Raw genomic sequence first — 11,090 nt, 5'->3', positions numbered from 1 at the left:
TAAAATGCGAAAGTGAATTCTGGCCACACTTCTGCCCTAGTCCTCTTCCTCGGTGAACAACAAATCATTGTCATCTAAGAAACCACTGTGTTTTGTAGCATCGGAGGCCTGTAAAACACATTTATGTCTTCATTTTTCTTAATGTTGTTTGCCATTGTGGTGTGCATCGGATGCGCAAAGCTGATGAACCAAGACTGCTCTCAGGCACACTAAACATGCTAATATGTGACAATAATCTAAATTTGAAACAGCAGTACTAACGGTCTGAAAGTTTCACAATTTATTGGTAAAGACTAAACTTTTTCATTCCTAGCGCACTATGATATCAAGGTTTCACTAAAATAACGGTGAGGATAAACAATATGGAAAAGATACATAATTCTGTTTGCATGTTTTTTGTTTTTGGAAAAACAAAATTTTTTGTTCTGTATCTTCTCTATCTTCTATGGTTTCCAGTCCTTTTTGTGGATGTGTTACAGTGCCACATACAGACTTGGCATATCCATTTTTTCATACCGCTTATCCTCACTAGGGTTGTGGGTGTGCTTGAGCCCAAATAAATAATTTTGACATTTTAAAAGTGGGCGGCACGGTGACCGACTGGTTAGAGTCACACAACCATTTTAGGAGGCACACTAAAACAAATATGAGTCGACTTCTAGATTCATGCTAAAATATGTCCCACAATAGCGATTTTCTTCACTTTTAATAACATTAAAATATTGCATTTTTTTGTAACCAAACCCTTTTAAAATAAATTTATAAACGTTGCCCATCAATTTGTTGTATACAGTGTTACCAGCTATATTGTGGTTCATCCTTCGCGCCCCCGCGAAAACAGATTTGTGTGTGTGATGTATCTGTCTGTGGCAGAAATCCCCGCTATATCATGTAAACCTGTGGTTTATAGTGATCATTTGTACGGGGTTTTACAACATACTTACTTACTGTAATGCCCTTGCATGTGGGAAAGGAATGCCACAGTCGTCCAACTTTTCAGCCATTTATTGAACGCCGGGAGAACGGTACCATACAACACATTTGATGCTCAAAATCTTTTTTCCTGTTCAAATATTTTTACAACGTGTTTAACGGCACAAACCCACGCAGGCACGGTTTAACGGCACGGTGGACGACTGGTTAGAGCGTCAGCCTCACAGTTCTTCAATCCCCGGCCCCGCCTGTGTGGAGTTTGCATGTTCTCCCCTTGCCTGTGTGGGTTTTCTCCGGGCACATCCCAAAAACATGCATTAATTGGAGACTCTAAATTGCCTGTAGGTGTGACTGTGAGTGCAAATGGTTGTTTGTTTGTATGTGCCCTGCGATTGGCTGGCAACCAGTTCAGGGTGTACCCCCGCCTCCTGCCCGATGATCACTGGGATAGGCTCCAGCACGCCCGCGACACTAGTGAGGAGAAGCGGCTCAGAAAATGGATGGATGGATTTTAAAAGTGTGGCCAGGGATATTCCCTGATTCAATTTGTCCTTCTTGAAAGACGGCTTTTCTAAAAATGGGTTTAAAAAAAAAAAAAAAAAAAGGTTCTGGTGTACTGGGCCCAAGCCACGCTAGTTAGCAACCTTATCATGGCAACAGCAGTGGAGCTTAAGGGGTAGGGTCCTCACCTTCTTTACTTAGTAGCCATTTTCTCATCCTTGTACATTTTCATGACCAATCACAAGTTCATCTAATTCTGCTTAATTAATGGAAACTGGTTTATCAACTGTACAGGCAATGTTTTATGGTTTCCTAGTAAAAGCTACAATAGTGTGTGACATGCCGTGAGGACAGTGTTAGTTCTATAGTAGTTGGTGCAGGACTGAAATATTTTGCTTGAGGCATGTCATGACATTTGATCAGCATGTGTAAAGGAAGTCCCAAAGTGAGGTTGACTTACGGCCTGTGTGCACATGCACGGCTTTGTTGTTTTTTTCCCTGTGAAGTCACTTTGTGTGCCAATGCCGGTTTGATTTCATCATCTATTGTAAATAGACATTTTGAGGCCTTTACCATTCTTCAAAGTGCTTGGAAATTGGCTCAGTCATGCCCTCTGTACATTTTAGCAACATGAAATTTGGTTACTATGTCCATCATGAGTAGATCCACAAGAAAGTGATGCCCAGAAACACTTAAGGAAGTCTACCATTTTGGTTGGACGTGTCCATCAAAGCATCTAAAGATGTTGGCTGATTGCCACTAAATTTGAAATGCGTATACTAGCAACATGGCTGATGTCAAATTGCAAAGAATTTGAGTTTTCATCATTTCGTGTGGATGGAGCATGACGGTGAAGTTTGACGACGACTTGCTATAAAACGGGAAACTAACAACTCTTACCAGGAAATTGTTTTAAAGGTGCCACATATACGGTATTATTTTATTGCACCACAAACAAAATGCACAATTTTCAAAGAATAAGTTGGCCACTGTAGCTATATCATATTAATACAATGAAAGAATGGACAAGAATAAAGGAGAGTGTGGCTTTTTCAGAGGCCTTTGGCAATGATAGGCCCAGTCATTGGCTGAACTCAACTCTCAACAGTTCAGTTTAAAAAAAACAGCCTTGTCAATTTTAGCAACAGAGACTTTGCACACTTTGCTTTTTAGCCAGAGGTACATATACATTTAATAGATACAGTTGACCATTATTGTAAAACACAATACAGTGTTTATGCGGTATCGTTTCAGCTTGGCAGCGGTTGGCTGAATCTCATCCAGTCTCAATACTGCTTATCCTGTTCAAGGTTTCAGGGTGCTGGAGCCTATCCCAGCTGACTTCGGGTGAAAGGCGGACTACACCCTGAACTGGTCGCCAGTCAGTCGCGGGGGACACAAAAAGTCTTAAGAAGCTATTATATATATATATATATATATATATATATATATTTATATGCCTGAAAAGACAGAGGAAGTCTGCCAATTTCGTTCAAAGCAGCCATTTTAGGGTTGGATTACTTTTGGTCCCAACATCTTCTGAAATGTGAAAATTCAGCCCCTGAAGCCAGTTTCACATAAAAATATGAAATTGGGTGGACATGTCTGTCATGAGTAGATAAACAAAAAGGTCTCATGGGGCCATGCCTGGAAAAACACAGGACATCTGCCTTTTTTCTTGTTCTTTAGAAGTGGCCATTTCTATGGGTCCTTAAAGGACAAACTCACCCTGAAGATTTTTTTCCGATTGGCACACCTCCCACCCCACTGCTTTAATTTCCCTTTTGTTTCCTGACCTCACAAACTGGTCACTCACTGATGGTGTAGTGGTACACTTGCCTGACTGCTGCCCGCACCAAAGTCAGGCAAGTTCAGTTCCCGCTCAGTGATGGTGAGAACGTGAGTGCGAATGGTTGTCCGTGTCTATGTGTGCCCTGCAACTGGCTGGCGACCAGTTCAGGGTGTCATCTGCCTTAACCCTGAAGTCGGCTGCGATGGGCTCCAACGACCCTGAACAGGATAAGTAATGTTGAGAATGGTTGGAGTCACAGGCTAGCTGTTACAACTTGTTAGCTAGCGCTAGCACCACATCTCAGGCCCTCCATCATGTGCTCTCCTGAGGCCCAGTCCGTCGTATATGACGCCAATAAACTTTGATAAGAAACGACCCCTATTTTTATGTGTTTTGTTTTTCAACTGGACTGCGTGGTAAGGTCAGAGAAGTGGGCCAGTCACTGCGACGTTTCCAGCTTAAAGCTCATGCTTTCAGAGGTGATTGAGGTGCCATCTGTTTGCTCTTAGCGTCTCCTACCAAGATGGCCACCTCGAAGTTGCGATACAATGCAGCTATGAGCATTTACGAGCGCTGGTAAATTTCCAGCAAATGAGAGGAATCAAATGATTAACCTCTTTCTTTCGAAGTATATTTCTTTGTAATTGTGACCCTTTGTTACAATACATGTCTATACCCTCCTCCAGGCATCTGCAGCATTTTTCAAGTTTTGTTCTGTTCATAAAATGCTCATTGACATCACTCTGATGGAACTTGCTGTGTGTTTACACCATGAGAACCCACAAAAAAATACTAGAAGTGTGTCCCGAGCAGAAATAAAGAACCAATACCTAGCTAGCTAACCATGCACAGATTCAAGCTGATTCTGACACTCTGTGCCAGATGTAGGAAATCAGCCCTGGAAGGTAACCGAGCCTCCTCCATGTTTCACAGTCCGGACACTGTTCTTTTCTTGGTATGGTTCATTTTTGCATATGTGAACATAGAATTAATGCGCTTGGCCAAAAAGCTCCAGTTTTGTCTTCTCTTTTCAAATGACATTCTCCAAGAAGCTCTGTGTTTTGTCAATATGCACTGTGGTAAATTCAAGTCTCGTTTTTACAATTTGCTTTCAACAGTTCTGTCCCTCTTGGTCGTCTCTTATGAAGTCCACTTTGTCTTAAGCGTCGATGGACGGTATGACCTAAAACTTATGTCACATGACCTTGGAGTCCTCCTCAACTTATTTGGAAGTTGTTCAGGGCTCCTTGGTTACCATTCGTACTGTCTCTTCAATTTGTCATCCATTTTCCTCTTTTGGCCAAGTTCAGGGAGGTTAGCTACAGCCCCATGGACCTTAAACATCTGAATAATATGTGCAACTGTCGTCACAGGAACATCAAGCTGCTTGGAGATGCCTTATAGCCTTTACCTTTGACATGCTTGTCTATAATTTTCTTTCTAATCTCCTGAGACAATTCTCCACTTTGCTTTCTGTGGTAAATGTTCAGTGTTGTACACAGCGTGAACCAAACAACACAACACGGTGACTTACAGTACTTTTCACCCTTTAACAGTACTTTTCACCCTTTAAATAGGTAGACTGACTGATTACAAATTTGAATACACTTGTGATGCTAATTAGACTACACACCTTAGTTTAACATGTCTCTACGGCTAAATTATTTTCACTCTTTTCTAGGGCTACCATCATTTTTGTTCAGGCCTGTTTCATTAGTTTGTCTTTTTTTTAATGATTTTCTTGAACCACATTGCAAAATCATTGATTTTCAATGGGTATTTTTCAGTGAATTTTTATTCATTACTACTTGTGTCAGTTTCAAGTTATTTCAGTGACTATTGTGGGTTTTTAGTTCAGTAACAGAGGAGTACCAACAATTTTGTCCGTGTATACATACAGTATATGCTGGTGCATTCATTAAGATGGAATTTTATGGGACTCAAAACTTGCCTGGGCAGTAAGGGTTAAGCATTGTTATTTCTTGTGGGAACATGTTTCCAAAGTATCCACTAACTGCATTGTCGTTGTTATGTTACAGGTTAAGGGAAGTGACATATGAGCGCACATTCTATAATGTTAAACGACTGTAATGCCAATTGACGGACTCGTGTGTATACATGTAAGCCGGGATTGAGCGGTGCTGTCAAGTTTAAAACATCAAGTGTGTTTTCACCTGTAGACACCAGAAAGAGTTATTCCAAATGAGAATGTCAAAGCCTCCGGGGATCATGTCTGCTTTAAGTGACGTGTGTGCTACTCAAAAATGCAGTGAGAACACATCTGCTCCTCATACTGTACGTACAGTGTAAAACTGGTCTGACGCCAACCTTTGCTGATAATGTTTATTGTTGACTTGGTCGTCTTGTACACACACACAGTAGACGAAAATGTTTGTGATATGTTCACTTCCTGTTGGAATGTTGGTGGGGTTTAAAGAGGACTTTAAAGTATAGTGAAAAGGGAAGGAAAAACTATATATGGTCTATTCTTTCATCCATCCAGCACTGTCTGTCAAGATCCTGTAATAGTTGTTTCATTAATTTGGCCTTTTATTTACCCCTAAAATAAGTTAACTGAAATGTGTTTATTCATATTTTATTTGCTTAACTCGTTTAATAATTGTATTGTATTCTAAATTTAAAAATGTAAACGTTTCAACCATTCAAAAATGTTGTATTCATTTTAATAACTAATGGGTTCATTCTAATTATATCAATTATAAAAATAACATTTTAAATGATGGAGTATATAAGTGGAATGTATTTTTATTATTAAAGAGACTAATGTTGGTTTCTTGAGCTAGTCGCCTATTGGTTAGTGTTGCTTTTGTTAAGTTAATGTTACTGTTTGTATTTCTTTACCTTTTTGATGACAAAGAGCACTGTCTGAAGTTGTAGGGCCTCTTCAGTTCTGGTTTTTGCTTAGGAACTTTGCTTTCCTATCCGAGCAAGATGACCCTGAAGTACTGGGAGGAAATATCTCTCTTTAAGAAAAGAGATTTTTTTTTTTTTTTTTTTTTAACACCAATGACCCTTGATGGCAGTAATAGTTAAGGCAACAGGCCACCAACGAAGTTTTCCAGTTGTACGAGAAGACGCTCAAGAGTTTCACATAAAAGAGACTTGCGTCAGCAATACCTGCTGTCGCGCAATGACGTCGGTTAGGAAAAGTTTAATTAATTTTGAACAGTGCTGTCTCTTCCTATGCTCGAAAGGTATCACCTTTTCATCTCACATCCATGCTGACTTGCCCTGCTTGCACTAACAACATGGCTATGTGAACAGAGTGTAGTTAGTTTACAAACGCTCAGTCAGTAAGAGGTGAGAACTAAGCCATTTTTAGGTCACAATGTCTTGTGACTTTTCTGACCCCTCTGGCGCCTATTTTTCAAAAAAGCGACTTGCAACTTGAATTCCCGCTAAGAAATAGTTTTGTGTATGACAAGAAAGAAGCCTGGCATATGGCAATAGTAGCCAGTCTCACTGAACATTGCCATAGACATGGTGTCCCTTCATACATTGAAAAAGCATTGATTTATCCAAATTTTGGAAACATTTGACCCCTGGTACTGTATATGCTTCCAAGCCTCAAGTCTTTGGTTGCACTTTCAGCTTGCCTCCCCTAAACAAATCTACACGTGAACAAAGTTTAATTATTTTTGTGGAAGATATATGAGGAAAGGTGGAACGGTGGACGATTGGTTAGCACATCTGACTCACAGTTCTGAGGACCGACATTCAAATCCTGGCCCCGTCTGCATGGAATTTGCATGTTCTCCCCGTGCCTGCATGGGTTTTCTCCGGGTACTCCAGTTTCCTGCCACATCCCAAAACATGCATGGTAGGTTGATTGAAGACTCTAAATTGCCCCGCAGGTGTGAATGTGACTACAAATGGTTGTTTATATGTGCCCTGCAATTGGCTGGTGACTAGTTCAGAGTGTGCCCGCCTCTCGCCCGAAGATCGCTGGGGTGGGTTCCAGCATTCCCTCGCGCGACCCTGTTGAGGATAAGAGGTACAGAAAATGGATAGCCGGATATATGAGAAAAAACTGCTGGAATAAACAGTTTTAAAATGTGTTTGGTATCAGGAGAAATAAAGAAAATCACAGAAGAAAAGAAATGGCTAATCTTATTATGAATAAAGGCATGATCATTTGCTTTTTATTTAAGTGAACGGGGAAAAAAATTGATTAAAATTAGTCAGATTTTTGTTTAAAAAAAAAAAAAGGCCGTATTGCCAAGAAGTACTAGTTCTAATTCAGCGGTGTTGAACTCATTCTTCTTGTGGGCCACACTGAAGTTACAGTTTCCCATAGAGGGCCGCGAAGACTATGAAACCATATAAATGTATAATTTCCCCTTTATATTAGTACATATACAGTTAACCCCTTTCATTGTGAGGGATAGGATCCAGATCCACAATCTGTAGAGAGACCACATTACCGACTTTTTTTTTTTTATAGTTTATCCCACCCACCCAAGCTTATGAAAACAAACTTTTTAAACACATCCATCCATCCATCCATTTTCTGAGCCGCTTCTCCTCACTAGGGTCACGGGCGTGCTGGAGCCTATCCCAGCTGTCTTCGGGCAGGAGGCGGGGTACACCCTGAACTGGTTGCCAGCCAATCGCAGGGCACATGCAAACAAACAACCATTCGCACTCACAGTCACGCCTACGGGCAATTTAGAGTCTCCAATTAATGCATGTTTTTGGGATGTGGGAGGAAACCGGAGTGCCCGGAGAAAACCCACGCAGGCACGGGGAGAACATGCAAACTCCACACAGGCGGGGCCGGGAATTGAAGAACTGTGAGGCTGACGCTCTAACCAGTCGTCCACCGTGCCGTTAAACCGTGTCTGCGTGGGTTTGTGCCGTTAAACACGTTGTAAAAATATTTGAACAGGAAAAAAAATTTTGAGCATCAAATGTGTTGTATGGTACCGTTCTCCCGGCGTTCAATAAATGGCTGAAAAGTTGGACGACTGTGGCATTCCTTTCCCACATGCAAGGGCATTACAGTAAGTAAGTATGTTGTAAAACCCCGTACAAATGATCACTGTAAACCACAGGTTTACATGATATAGCGGGGATTTCTGCCACAGACAGATACATCACACACAAAAATCTGTTTTCGCGGGGGCGCGAAGGATGAACCACAATATAGCTGGTAACACTGTATACAACAAATTGATGAGCAACGTTTATAAATGTATTTTAAAAGGGTTTGGTTACAAAAAAATGCAATATTTTAATGTTATTAAAAGTGAAGAAAATCGCTATTGTGGGACATATTTTAGCATGAATCTAGAAGTCGACTCATATTTGTTTTAGTGTGCCTCCTAAAATGGTTGTGTGACTCTAACCAGTCGGTCACCGTGCCGCCCACTTTTAAAATGTCAAATGTGTGTGTGTGTGTGTTTGTGTTTGTGTTTGGGGGGTCAAATCAAATCTGGCCCCTGAACCTTTAGTTTGACACCAGTGCTCTAATTTCTTTGTCACTGCTGTCGTCACTCATATTGGAAGTGATGCAAAGCAACTTCCTGTGGTTCTTTCCATTGCTGTAGAGACATCAGTGGGGTTAGTGATGTGACAAAAGTGTTGGGATGCCCACTGGAAGTAAAAAATGAAGAAAATATGGAGTTGCTCAACATTAAAACCTTTTGGATTTGGCGCTGAATTAATGGCCTGGCAACAGTTGACGTGTGTTGTTGTCGCCACAACAACGCAACACAGCACCGTGACAATCAAATTTATTAACAAAATTGACGTGACGTGTTAAATAACACCTTGTGTGTAGCGGTGACTCACCCGCATCTATTTTCATCACGGGCCTCGATGTCACACTTCCTGTAGTCCACGCACTTCCTGTTACAACACACACACACACACACACACAAGCACACACCCTGTGTGACAGCAGGGCATTTCCTTGTGCCACCATCGCTTGTTTCTTACAGTATGCCAGTTGTTATCCATGGAAGGCAGGGTTAAAAGTACCGAAATCAAATCATAAATTATTTAGCATTCTTAATGGCCGTAATCACTCTTAATATTAATCTGTGAAACCCAAAAAACATAATGAAATACATGTCCATACAAGTTTAAAAATAACTCGACTGCTGTTGGTATTAATATATTGAACCAATATAACTTATATAATATAACAGCATTGCCCTGCGATTGGCTGGCAACCAGTTCAGGGTGTACCCCGCCTCCTGCCCGTTGACAGCTGGGATAGGTTCCAGTACGCCCGCGACCCTAGTGAGGAGAAGCGGCTCAGAAAATGGATGGATGGATGGATGGAATATAACAACATAATAGAACAATATAACGACACAGCCTTACATAGGGCTGGTGATATTGCCTTAAAATAAAAATCAGATTTCCGATTTTAATTATTTCCCCTGGCGGCACGGTGGACGACTGGTTAGCACATCTGCCTCACAGTTCAGAGGTTGCTGGTTCAAATCCAGCTTCGCCTGTGTGGCGTTTGCATGTTCTCCCCGTGACTGCGTGGGTTTTCTTCGGGTACTCCGGTTTCCTCCCACATCCCAAAAACATGCATGGTAGGTGAATTGAAAACTCTAAATTCCCTGTAGATCTGAATGTCAGTGCGGATGGTTGTTTGTTTATATGTGCCCTGCGATTGGCTGGCATCCAGTTCGGGTTGTACCCCGCCTCTTGCCCGGAGTCAGCTGGGGCCGCGACCCTAGTGAGTATAAGCGGCACGGAAAATGAATTAATTAATGAATTATTTCCCCCCTCCCTTCGCTTATAGCAAAGCAAATGCCGATGTGATTATTCAAAACAGGTTTTGCTTGTTTTGTTCCCCTTCTGAGATTTACCTTTTCTCTTGATACCAAACAAACTTTGAAAAAAAAAATTCCCCCCAACATTAACTTACATGAACCTCTACAGGAATAATCAAAACTTTTTTCTTTCTTTTTTTTTAAATATATACATATAATGTGAACATAAGCGCTTGCTCTTGGGAAAAATGTCCCTTTTGTCAAAACAGCATATAAACACAGTCCTTGATAAATTTCGTTTTTGAATTTTAAAAGTTCCAACAGTCTAACATAATAAAATTAACTGCATCAATCAAAAAGTAAGGCTGCACCACCTCCAGATCGCTCGTGTGCGTTTTTTTTTTTTTTTTTTTTTAATAGGTGAAGCACAACTTTAGCAAAATATTTGTGGCTCGAAAGTACAAACCATCCATCCATCCATTTTCTGAGCCGCTTCTCCTCACTAGTGTCGCGGGCGTGCTGGAGCCTATCCCAGCTATCATCGGGCAGGAGGCGGAGTACACCCTGAACTGGTTGCCAGCCAATCGCAGCGAAAGTACATACCTCGGTTCAAAAGTTTCCAACGCAAATAAATAAAAGCTTTTGTACCATATAAATGGGCAGCATGTCATTAGCCGGGTTTACATGCAGACGTTTTTGTCATTCCAATTGAAATTCTCTGGTTAAGTGCTTGGATGTGACATGGTCTATTCCGATCTGGAGTTTACATTGGCCACTACGTTAATGTGAACAACCTTTTTCCGGACGTGTGACATGCAGATGGATGTAAACATCACGTGATTTATCAAGGTGGCGGTATTTCATTTAGCACAGTGGATGCAATTGTTTTTACACTTTTATTAAAGCACCAGCTTGATTTGAAACAAGTTAACATCGCCACACATTTAACTCAAGACAGAGCATGCGCAGACAGCGCAGCCCTACACATTAACTTTTTACATTTTTCGCAAAAGGAATATTCCGGGTTTGGCCTTTTTATTCCGACTGAGCTGTTTATATGGGGCATTTTCATTCTGTTTTGGCTTAGAATCGGTATACAAGTCTCCATT

General features: G+C 41.1%; 1 protein-coding gene across 9 annotated transcripts in view; it reads left to right on the top strand.

The window, feature by feature from the left end:
* mark4b (MAP/microtubule affinity-regulating kinase 4b) overlaps positions 1-11,090 on the top strand; it is a 55,938-nt gene that overhangs the window by 2,866 nt on the left and 41,982 nt on the right. The gene's annotated exons all lie outside the window — the stretch shown is intronic.

Source organism: Phycodurus eques, chromosome 7 (assembly GCF_024500275.1).
Source record: "Phycodurus eques isolate BA_2022a chromosome 7, UOR_Pequ_1.1, whole genome shotgun sequence".
NCBI classification, from domain to species: Eukaryota; Metazoa; Chordata; class Actinopteri; order Syngnathiformes; family Syngnathidae; genus Phycodurus; species Phycodurus eques.
This window is presented reverse-complemented; position numbering and strand designations above follow the sequence as displayed.